This window comes from Salvia splendens, chromosome 21 (genome assembly GCF_004379255.2).
Source record: "Salvia splendens isolate huo1 chromosome 21, SspV2, whole genome shotgun sequence".
NCBI classification, from domain to species: Eukaryota; Viridiplantae; Streptophyta; class Magnoliopsida; order Lamiales; family Lamiaceae; genus Salvia; species Salvia splendens.
In genome coordinates, this window is record NC_056052.1 from 15225870 (window position 1) to 15237476 (window position 11607).

An 11607-nucleotide genomic window follows, 5' to 3' on the forward strand; every position below is an offset into this window, starting at 1 on the left:
ATCGGTGGTGGACTTAAATCGGAAGGTGGAGAAGAATTCCCTTGCCAGGTCGATTGGAACTTCGGCGGTGTTGTGCTTGAGCAACCAATCAAAGCCGATTGCGTCGATATAAGTTCGGAATTCAGCATTGCAAGCGATCTGCTTGAGCTCCGATGAGCTGTACATTTTTCCAGACTTAGCGTACTTGCCCTGGGCACTCTTCTCCTTGTGGATGGTTGCGCGTTTCGGGTCGTCAAACTTTCTCATCTCGTCCAGGAGCTCTCTTGTAATCCAGATCTCAGTTGGCTCAAAGTTGAGCTCCTCTTCTTGTTCTTGTTCAGAGTCACTAGACCCAGCAGAATCCTCGGGCTCTGCAGCGTATGGTACCTTGGCAGGTCGAGGAAGTGGGGATTCAGTGGATTTCCCTTTCGCCTTCTTGGTCTTGGAAGGAGCAATTTGTTTCCCCTTCCTTTTCTTCTCGGCCGCGTGGCGGCGTTCCTCTGCATCACTATCCCCTCTGCTCGGCCTGGGAGATTCTGCCTACTCAGGTGCTGTGGCTTCTGGACCCAGCATTTCTTCCTCCGTCTGCTGGACGGTTTCATCTATCTCATCAAGCAGGCTCCGACGAGCCTGTCTCCACGCTTCCCTTGCATTAACCGGTGAATCGGTCCCTTCGGGGACATCAGTCAGATCCACTATCAAATCCAACCCGACATCGATGGGTTCTTGGACATTCTCAGCACCGAGGGCTTCTCCTTCCTTGTTCAACAATGGGGTTGCCCCTGAAAAATAAACAGGGGTCTCTATCCCCGCCAAACCTTCTCCAACGTGGGTTTCTGTACCCGCAGACTTCTCAGGGGTTTCCCCCTCTCTGACATCTTCCTCAGTAATTAGGGCTTCGTCGCCCCCAACCACTTCTGGGGTTTCCCCCTCCACATCTCTTTCAGCATCTAGGGCTTCGTTGCCCTCTAGAATTTCAACTCCATCAACAGGGGTTTCCCCCTCAACAAACTCCTCCAAAACAGGGGTTTCCCCCTCAACACGGCTATCAGTAACAGGGGTTTCCCCCTCAGAAACACCAACCACTCTATCCTCTAAAACAAGGGTTTCCCCCTCAGTGGCAGATCCTAACCTGGGTGCACTTACGGCCAACAACTCCAACCCCGCGGCCAGATCTGCTTCGTCTTCGCGAGTTTCTGCAGTGGTTGGTTCTGAAACGGCGGCAGTTGGTTCTGCGACGGCCTCCGGCTCAGCTGTGGTTTCTTGAACGGTCTCTGGTGGTGGTGCGGAGGATGTTGAGGCGGTTGGTACGGATTTCCCCATTACAGCCGCGAACATGGCAAACGCCTCCATCGCCTTTTCTGGTCCCCTAAATTTTTGTAGCATGTCTGCCATAAACGCCGCCGCACTTGAATCGGCGGATCCTGAGGTGTTCCCGATACTTTGCTTGTTATCCATGGAGAATTCTGCAGAAAATTTTTTTTTTTGACAAAGACTTGGACGGGAACTTCTTTGATTAGGGTTAGAAAAGAAAACCTAGAGAGAATTTGGGATGTAGAGAGAGAGAGTAAGTAAGTAAAAATAAAAGAACACGGTTATTATCCGATAAGTATGGGCGAGGACGGTTTTTGCAGGCGGGTTGCAGGCATGACGCTAGCGACTGTACGCCTCCCATAAAGGTGTCTTTTGAAATCCGAACCGGTGCCAACTCCCTCCAAAATTTTACTTCTCAATTCCCTGCCCAAGTAACTTCCTTCTGCAAAATCACACTTAGAGAAAAACATTAAACTAAAAAAAATGAAACGCCAGACTCCCCGGGTCTAGGGTATGACAGTATCAAAAACATTCCTTAAGGAGTCTAGTATTTCGAAAATATTTTTGGAAGATTATTTTTTTCTTATTTGTTTGGGATTTTCTTGATTTTAAAGAAAGCGATTAAATATTTACATTTTATGTTCAAGTGTTCTCAAGATTCCCTAGGTCAGGACATGTTAAAACTTCTTGGATGCTGGACCTAGGAAATTCTCTAAGAACACTCACTTCCCAGACCGATTAGGCGATATCAGGGAGTGCGTGTAGTGGCATTTCGTCCACTACACACATCTCCGAATTATCCCTAAATACCTTCACCCTATGGCCATTGACAAGAAATGGAGTAGAGTTTGGAGCACTTCCCTGGATCTGTACTGCTCCATTTGCACGAAGACTCACAACAGTGTATGGTCCGACCCATTTGGACTTCAGCTTACCAGGCATCAACTTGAGCCGGGATTGGAATAGGAGAACTTCTGCCCAACTTGCAATTCCTTGACTCGGAGGTTCTTGTCATGCCAAAGTCTTGTTTTCTCTTTGTACCACATTGCCGATTCATATGACTCCAGCCTTAGTTCCTCCAACTCCTGCAGCTGCAATTTCCTCTCTTCCTCGCAAGATTCGGGTCTCATGTCTCCTTGACCGCCCAATATGCTCGGTGTTCTACTCCCACGGGCGAGTGACACATTTTGCCGAACACAAGCCTATGGTGACATCCCAATAGACGTCTTGTATGCCGTCCGGTAAGCCCATAGTGCGTCTCCAAGCCTCTTACTCCAGTCTTTTCTAGACGGATTAACCGTCTTTTCCAGTATCGCCTTTATCTCTCTGTTGGATATTTCTGCCTGGCCGTTAGATTGAGGATGATAAGGTGTAGACAGTCTGTGGTGGACGTCATACTTTCTAATCAAAGCTTCAATAGTCCGGTTGCGGAAATGCATCCCATTGTCAGATATTATAGCTCTGGGCACTCCGTACCGATTGAAGATATTAGCTCTAAGAAACTTCGATACCTCCTTAGCTTCGCAAGATGTGGTCGCCTTAGCTTCTATCCATTTCGAAACATAATCCACTGCCACTAGTATGTATGTATTCCCGTATGAAGATGGAAATGGACCCATGAAGTCCATTCCCCAAACATCGAAAATTTCACAAACGATCACCGGTACTTGCGGCATTTCATCTCTTCGGGAGATTCCCCCAGTCTATTGACACCTCTCACAATTCTGACAAAACTCGAACACATCCTTATGTAATGTAGGCCAGTAAAAACCACTATCTAACACCTTCCTTGCGGTCTTCCTAGGTCCAAAGTGACCTCCACAAGCTAGGGCATGGCAATGATTCAGCACATCTCTCTGTTCCCACTCCGGAATACACCTCCGGATGACTTGGTCGGCTCCCATTCGCCACAAATACGGGTCATCCCAGAAAATAGTTCTTGGCCTCGCTTTTCAATTTCATCTTCTGGGCCTGGGAAATTACTTGCGAACTGGGCACCTCTCCAGTGAATAAGTAATTTGCCAGGTCTGCGAACCATGGATCAGCATTTTGATGACATTTCCCTTTTTCGGCATCCCCTGGACCTGTTAACACCATAATCTCTTCCCAGCTGATAGGTCGAGGAATTTTTTGTACGTAGTACAAATGTTCCTCTGGGAATGCATCCGGTATTGCTTCCTCGGTCTCCCCTTGAAATATCCTGCTCAGATGATCTGCTACTTTATTTTCTGTTCCCTTTTTGTCTCTGACTTCCCAATCGAATTCCTGCAAAAGCAACACCCATCGGATTAATCTCGGCTTGGATTCTTTCTTTGCCAACAGGTACTTTATAGCCGCGTGGTCGGTGAAGACTATCACCCTCGACCCAAGCAAGTACGGGCGAAATTTCTCAAATGAGTATACTACCGCCAGCATTTCTTTTTCAGTAGTGTCTTAATTTCTCTGAGCTTGATTCAGCGTTTTTGAAGCATAAAAGATCACATAGCTTTTCCCATCAACTCTTTGACCTAGCACCGCTCCCACGGCATAATCGCTTGCGTCACACATAATCTCAAAGGGTAGATTCCAGTCGGGCGCTCTAATAATAGGCGCAGATACTAGCCAATCCTTTAACAACTGAAAAACCTTTTTGCATTCCTCATCAAAGACAAAATCAACATCATTATGCAACAAGTGGGTGAGTGGCTGAGCAATTTTTGCGAAATCTTTTATGAACCTCCTATAGAATCCTGCATGCTCTAGGAATCCTCTCACCTCCTTCTGATTCGTCGGGTAAGGCAGTTTTGAGATCACCTCAATCTTTGCCTGGTCTACTTGTATACCTCTTTCCGAGACTACCTGCCCTAGGACAATTCCCTCAGGGACCATAAAGTGGCATTTCTCGAAGTTCAAAACCAAATGTTTTTCCTGGCACCTTCTCATTACTATATCCAAACTAGCCAAACATGAGTCAAATGAATTCCCGTACACAGTGAAGTCGTCCATAAAAATCTCGATGCAGTCCTCCAAAAGATCCGAGAAGATACTCATCATACACCGCTGAAAAGTGCCTGACGCATTGCACAGGCCAAACGGCATCCTCCTGTAAGCGTACGTGCCGAAAGGACACGTGAAAGTTGTCTTCTCCTGGTCCTCGGGATCCACATAGATTTGAAAATACCCACTATACCCGTCTAGGAAACAGAAGTATTGCTTGCCTGCTAGCCTCTCCAGCATCTGGTCAATAAAAGGTAGAGGTAAATGGTCTTTCTTGGTCGCTTCATTTAACTTCCTATAATCGATGCACATCCTTCACCCAGTAACTAGTCTGGTGGGCACCAATTCATTCTTGTCGTTCTTGACCACCTGTATTCCTGACTTCTTGGGTACCATGTGGACTGGACTCACCCTTTCACTGTCTGGTATGGAATAAATGATTCCTAGGGAGAGTAGTTTCAATACTTCGTTCAGCACTTCCTCCCTCATGTTAGGATTCAATTTGCGTTGAGGATCTCTGCAGGCTTTTGCTTCTTCCTCCAAGCGGATGTGATGCATGCACAAATCTGGACTAATTCCTACCAGGTCAGAGAGTGTCCACCCAATAGCCTTCTTGTTTCTTCGGATTACCTTCAGCAGTCCCTCTTCTTGTCCCTCGGTCAAGCTGCTGTTGATAATCACAGGGAAAGTTTCGTTCTCCTCTAGATAAGCATACTTTAGGCCTGGTGAAAGTGTTTTCAACTCTTTCTTGGGAACATCTTTTTCCTGGGGCAAGGGATTTTTCTCTGTTACTTCCGTTGTCATTCCCTTCCTCGACCCAGCAGAACCTTCCACACTCGCCACATAAGGTGTATTCCTTGACCTAGCTAGCTCCGGATTTGCACAGAATTTTAGAATTGCTTCAGCTAGCTCCTCATCTGATAACTCGCTTGTGTTCATTGCTTGACACCAACTGGCTACTTCTCTATCAATGGCATGACTCATCCCGGAGTTCTCAATCTGTTCCTGCATTAATTCTGTCTCAAGGTATTCTTGGACCAAAGGGTTAATAACATCTATAGCATGCAAATTTTCAACGTCAAGAGGTTTCTTCATTGCCTCATCAATGCTGAATGTGTATTTCTCCCCATTATAATCAAGGCAAATTGTTCCATCAAAAACATCAATGATAGTCTTAGCGGTACGTCGGAAGGGTCTCCTTAAAAGTACTCCGCCCGACTCTACAGACTCATTATCACTCATCTTAATCACATGGAAATCAGCAGGGTACAAGAAGTCATGTACCTTGACTATCACATTCTCAAGCACCCCTTCAGGACAGATGCATGACCTGTCCGCCAGTTGAATCACAAACCTCGTGTCTACCATGCCTACCCCCACTAATTTCTTGTATATGGAAAGTGGTAACACATTTATCGACGCACCCAAATCACACATAGCGTGCTCGATTCTCACATCACCAATAGAGATGGGCAAGGTGAACATACCTGGGTCATTGCATTTTGAAGGCATCTTCCTCTTCTGAATCACTGCGGAGACGTTCTCGCCTATCAGAATTTTCCCACTGGGCCTAGCCTTCCCAGCTATAAATTCCTTGATGAACTTGCTAAAGGCTGGCATCTTCAGGGCCTGTAAGAATGGCAGATTGATTTCCAACTTCCCAAAAATGTCCATGAAGTCTACCGGTTCTTCCTTCTGTTTCTTGGCTTCCCCCCGACTCGGAAAGGGTTTCAGTCGTTTCCCTGCTCCGGTAGAACTTTCAGCTGATAACTCTCCAGTTTCTTTTCCCACTGCCTTATCTTCCAACTCCGGCTCTGGATTGAGGAAGAATGGTTCAGTTGATCTAGGCAAAGGTTTCTCTAAATCTCCTGTCTTAAGGTCATCCTTGACCAAGGGACTTCCTCCCTCCAAGTGTCTTGGCCTAGGAATTGTATCCTCTTCTTCCCTGTCTTCCTTGGGATCTGTCACCTCCTTTGTTCTTACCACTGGCCCATCATATCCCTTCCCGGATCTCAAGGTAATCTGACTTATATTAGCTCTGTCCGGTGGCCTTACGGAGGCGGGAATCTTCCCTTCATTTCCCCTCATATAACGTAAAGAAGTAGCTATCTGGGACAATTGCTTAGCCAGCATATCCATGGCTGCTTTCTGCTCCTGTTGAGCATCTTGAAGCTTGTGCACTACGTCATTGTTCGATTGCAGGTTGTTTTGCATATGTTGCTGAGAACTGACGAGGTCGTGCACCATATCATCGATACTTTTTGGTGGTTTCGGTGGCTGACTGGGTCCTGGGCCGATACTTAGAGTCGGTCCACTTGCTTGATTCTGACGAGCGTTTCCTTGACCGCCTGAAGAGTTATTGTATTGATTTCCTTGGCCCTGGTAATTGTTCTGAAAATTCCTTTGGTGTGGGGGTACATAAGAGTTCCCTTGACTGCTCTGATTCCTGTTTCCCCAGCTCGAGTGGTCTCCTTGGTTCCGATTAATCCAGTTGCCCTGCCCCTCTTGATTCCTTCCTGACCAATTACCTTGTCTTTCGGGCTGAGGTGCAAACTGCTGACTTTGTTGCGGTGCCGGCTGATTCTGTTCATTGTCAGTCCATCTGAAATTTGGATGGTTTCTCCAGGGCGCATCTCTTTGTCTCCCTGGATTCCAGCTCCCATCGGGATTCCAACTTCCCATTGCATTGACCTGGGCCTGATAATCTCCTTCCTGGGTCCCGTAATATTGTTGAATTTGATTATCTCCTGGACCAAGAGATTTCTCCTTCCCTTGTGAAGCCAGTGGAATCGCCTTTTCAATCGCGTTCAAAAGAGCCTTCTCGAGCCTATTAATCCTTGCTTCGACTTTGTCATCTTCTTGTTCTCTCACAGCATGCACCGATCCTCTTCTCACTGCATTCCTAGGGTTATCGTACGCCTTCTTAGCGTCAATCAACTTCCCTAGGATCTCTCTTGCCTCACTTCCCCTTTTTCTTGTGAAATTTCCCCCACTCGAGGAGTTCATTAAGTCCTTTAACTCGGGAGTGGCTCATTCGTAAAACAGAGAGTAGGTCTCTGCCTCTATCATTCGGTGATTCGGGCATGCATCCAACAACCCCTTAAATCTCGACCAATACTGACTCAACGATTCATCGTAATCTTGTTTACACTCTAGTATTTCTTTCTTAAGTGCATTCGTCTTGTTGGATGGGAAGAAATAATCTAAGAATTCTAACTTGAAGTCCCTCCACGTGCGGATAGAATCCGGAGGCAACCTCAATAGCCACGTATTAGCTTCCCCCTTCAAGGTAAACGGAATCGCTCGTAGGCGATAATCCTCCTCTGTTGCATCATTCGGCCTCTTCTGAATACCACGTAACTTACTGAATTCATTTAAGAACTCATACGGATACTCATTTCTACGCCCAGAGAACGTCGGCAAGATGCCGAGTACGTTTGTCTTGATCTCGATAGTCCTCTGGCGTGGATTCATCACTATAGCTTGAGCTGGTTCTCCATCTAAATGGGCAGTTAGAGAGCCGATTTCTGGATCCGGGTCTACCACCTGTGCCATGACTACTTCCTCTGCTTCCCCTGTTTCTGACTCTGTTTCTGATTCGGGTGGTGATTCTGGATCTTCGCGTCCTGATGACGTCCAAGATTCGTCGCTAGTAAATTCACTCGGAAACGGACCTCCCGTGGTGAACCCTGATCTGGTGGTCACAGTAGAGACTGTACCCTTAACCCGCCAATCAAACTGGCCGTGTTTCCACCCAGATGAGTTGCTCCAGTAGGTAGATCTTGAGCCTCTGCTCATAAACTGAAAACAAAAGAGAAAGAAAACAAATCAAAACTATTTACACCACAGACTCTGAACACTAACACTAAGCACGCCATCCATCCCCGGCAACGGCGCCATTTGAAGTGGGTCTCACTCGACTCTAATGTCGAATGACTAGACTCAGGAGTAAGCGAGTGTGCACATATGAGAATTAATGCAAAGCTCGGTCCAGACACAACGCTCCTTAAATCCACTGGATCACTGTGTCCAGGAACTCTAGAGAACTACAGTGTTTTTGTCGTTGGACACACTCGACTCCCCTTCAAAAATAAATCCCTCAACCCGAATACTATGAATTAGTATAGGGAAGTGGGGTCGATCCCACAGAGATGGATTCGCAAAGTAGTGCTAAGAGACTATGGAAACAAACGGCTGCTGCCACACAAAGGGGTTGAGATTTAAACTACCACTAGATCTAGGCAAGAAATGTAAACGCTAGACCTAGGACACAGAAAACTTACTGGAATCAGACATCAATACCGAAAGACACAATTACTCCCTAGACTAAGTAAACGACTACCTAATCTAGCTAAACAGTAAGCAACTAACAGTGGAGACCATATTTCCAGAAATAGCAAGTACGGTAAAAAGCTGCAGATAACCAACCCATGCTCCAACTAACTACGACATGCACTTTCGCAACTAAACTAAACTCGCAGATGAAGAAAACAGAGCACACTCCTAGATTCAAACAGAATATAAAGATTTGGACGCCGGAAACTTGCTATGAATCGGAAATACATCAGATCTACATAAACTAGGTGAAATGAAATGAAAACATGTAAGCTAGGCATAAAATTAAAACACTCCTGCTCAGAATCACTTCAGACGCTTAATCCACTCCGGATCCAAGCCATCCGAACTCAGCAACCAACAAAATCAACTCCATAACTCCGATTCTCATAGATCTGCTCCGATCAACTCCAAATTCCAACAATCACAAACAATTCCACAACATCAGCAAAACAAAACCCCGATTCATCCACAAAAAACTCCATTATTCCAGATCTCACCATTAACCTGCAAAAATCCAGAAAATAACCACGAAAACAATCAACTCCAACAATCCAACTCCAGAATTCAAGTAAACACAATCAATCGACAGAAATCATCACGATCGATGTTAGCGAAAACGAAACTTGCATAAAAGTAGAGAAATATCCAGAAACAAAAGAGGACCGAGCTTCGAACAGCGAAGCTCGGCGAATTCAGCAGAAACGAAAAAAAACAGAAATAAATTGTTTCTTCGCCCCAAAGAAGGACGGTGTTACAACCCACAAACACTATCGGAAAGCTAAATGTGAACCCCAGCGCGAACCCGAGATCCTCCGCGAATTAGAACCAAGTATGTGAAAAGTGAACTGAGCAACAGGCTGTTCGTGAGGCCTCCACCGAGAAGGTCCCTCCAGCTTGCATGCTTCTTCCTTTTATAGATGCGGACATAGCCTTCTAGAGTCTTCGTAGAAATCCCTATTCTACCCTTCAACTCCCAGGCTTCCTCCATCAAGCAATTTCTTTCATAATGTCCGCTCTTTCGCCAGTTTCCTAGGACTATGCAAGCGTCTCTTCTTTTCCTGGATCTAGCGAAAACCTTCACACACCTGGCTTAAAACATGCGTTAGACCCAGTAATTTCACGAAATAAAACCCCTAGACCGATGCATGAAATTAGCCTTATCAGTGTCCCTCAACACTAATGTTCCCTGACTATTTGTTTCCGGTATATTAGGTTCGCTGCTCAGCGGTGGAGTAGAATGGATTTGTTGCACGATAGGTATGGGAGTTTCTTCAATTAGGGCTATGACTGAAGCAGGGTCCACTTCTTTGTTCAAGGACCGTATCATCTTCATGAGCTCCTCTCTGGAACACGTAAGGGTAGATGGTCAACTGCTTTCTGAAACATCGGATACCACATTGGTCGGAATCGCTCCTGACCTTTTGGTTTCCCGCTGCAGCGGCTTCGAACTACCAGCGGATTTGGGTGCGCAGGTACTTCCTGAAGCATTCTGTGATTTTCCTTCCATTGTGTTCGGTGGATTGTAGTGGATTCAAGAGCTAGAGTTTGCAATCGCCATAATCTGCAGAGAAAATCGTGGTGAGAATTTTGGGGAGTAGCTGGGGGAGTGGAGTACGGAGGTTTCAAATATTACTATTCTATTCACGACCTTTCGATTTCCCTCCAAAATTCTCCATTTTTCCCTCTTTTTTCCCGACAAGTACCGGTCATCTCTCTCATTTTAACACTTAGCGAAAAATAGAAAACTTTATCTAACACTTGGGAATCCAGACCAAATGGATCTCGTAAGATTTGAAATTTTTGCAAAGGATGTAGCTTGATCCACTCAGTCGGAATTCCCGAAATTTTTTATTTTTTATTTTTTATTTTTGGAACTTTTACTTTGTCTGGATTTTCATTTTAAGAACTGAAAAAGACATTATTCACAACTATGTACAAGTCTAGAACATTTACCATATCTAGAGATTCACTTGATCCAATCATGATTCAATATGCTTCGTCTGACTGATCAAGTGGATCACCTAGAACATTTACCAGGTTATCGACTGAGGCGAGAACACCGGTTGGGCGCAGTGGAATTTCTTCCACTGTGCGCACCTCCGAGTTATCCCTAAATGGTTTCACCCGGTGACCATTAACCATAAAAGGGGCAGAGTTTAGGTCACTTCCCTAAAGCTCCACTACTCCATTTGTTATGAGGGCAACGATGGTGTGTGGTCCCGTCCACTTTGAATTCAGCTTCCCAGGCATCAGTTTGAGTCTTGTCTGGAACAGCAGAACTTTCTGCCCTACTTGCAGCTCCTTTGTACACAGGTTCTTGTCATGCCACAACTTAGTTTTCTCATTATACCACATGGCTGCATTGTAAGACTCCAATCTAAGTTCTTCCAACTCTTGTAATTGGAGTTTCCTTTCCTCGGTACAAACCTGAGGTTGCATGTTCACTTCCTTTACTGCCCAGTAGGCCTTATGTTCAATACCCACAGGGAGATGGCAGATTTTTCCGAAAACCAATCTTTATGGTGATATGCCGATCGGAGTTTTGTAAGTGGTGCGATAAGCCCACAAGGGATCGTCCAACCTTTTGCTCTAGTCCTTTCTTGAAAGGCTCACTGTTCTGGTTGGCCATTGCCAATGCTTCTTCATGAGAGCTTCAATTGTGCGATTGCAAAACTGAGTACCTTGATCCGAGATTATGGCCCTAAGAATCCCGTACCTGCTAAAAATGTTGGATTTCAAAAACTTTGAGACCTCTTTAGCCTCGCAGGTTACAGTTGCCTTAACCTCCACCCACTTGGATACACAGTCCACTGCGACTAGAATGTAAGAATTCCCATAGGATGAAAGAGAAGGGCCCATAAAATCCGTTACCCATACATCAAATATTTCACAAACCACGATGATGGGTTCCTGTGGTATCTCATCCTTAGTAGAAATTCCCCCTGTTAACTGACATCGACTACACCTCTTGCAGAATTCATATGCGTCCTTATGCAGATC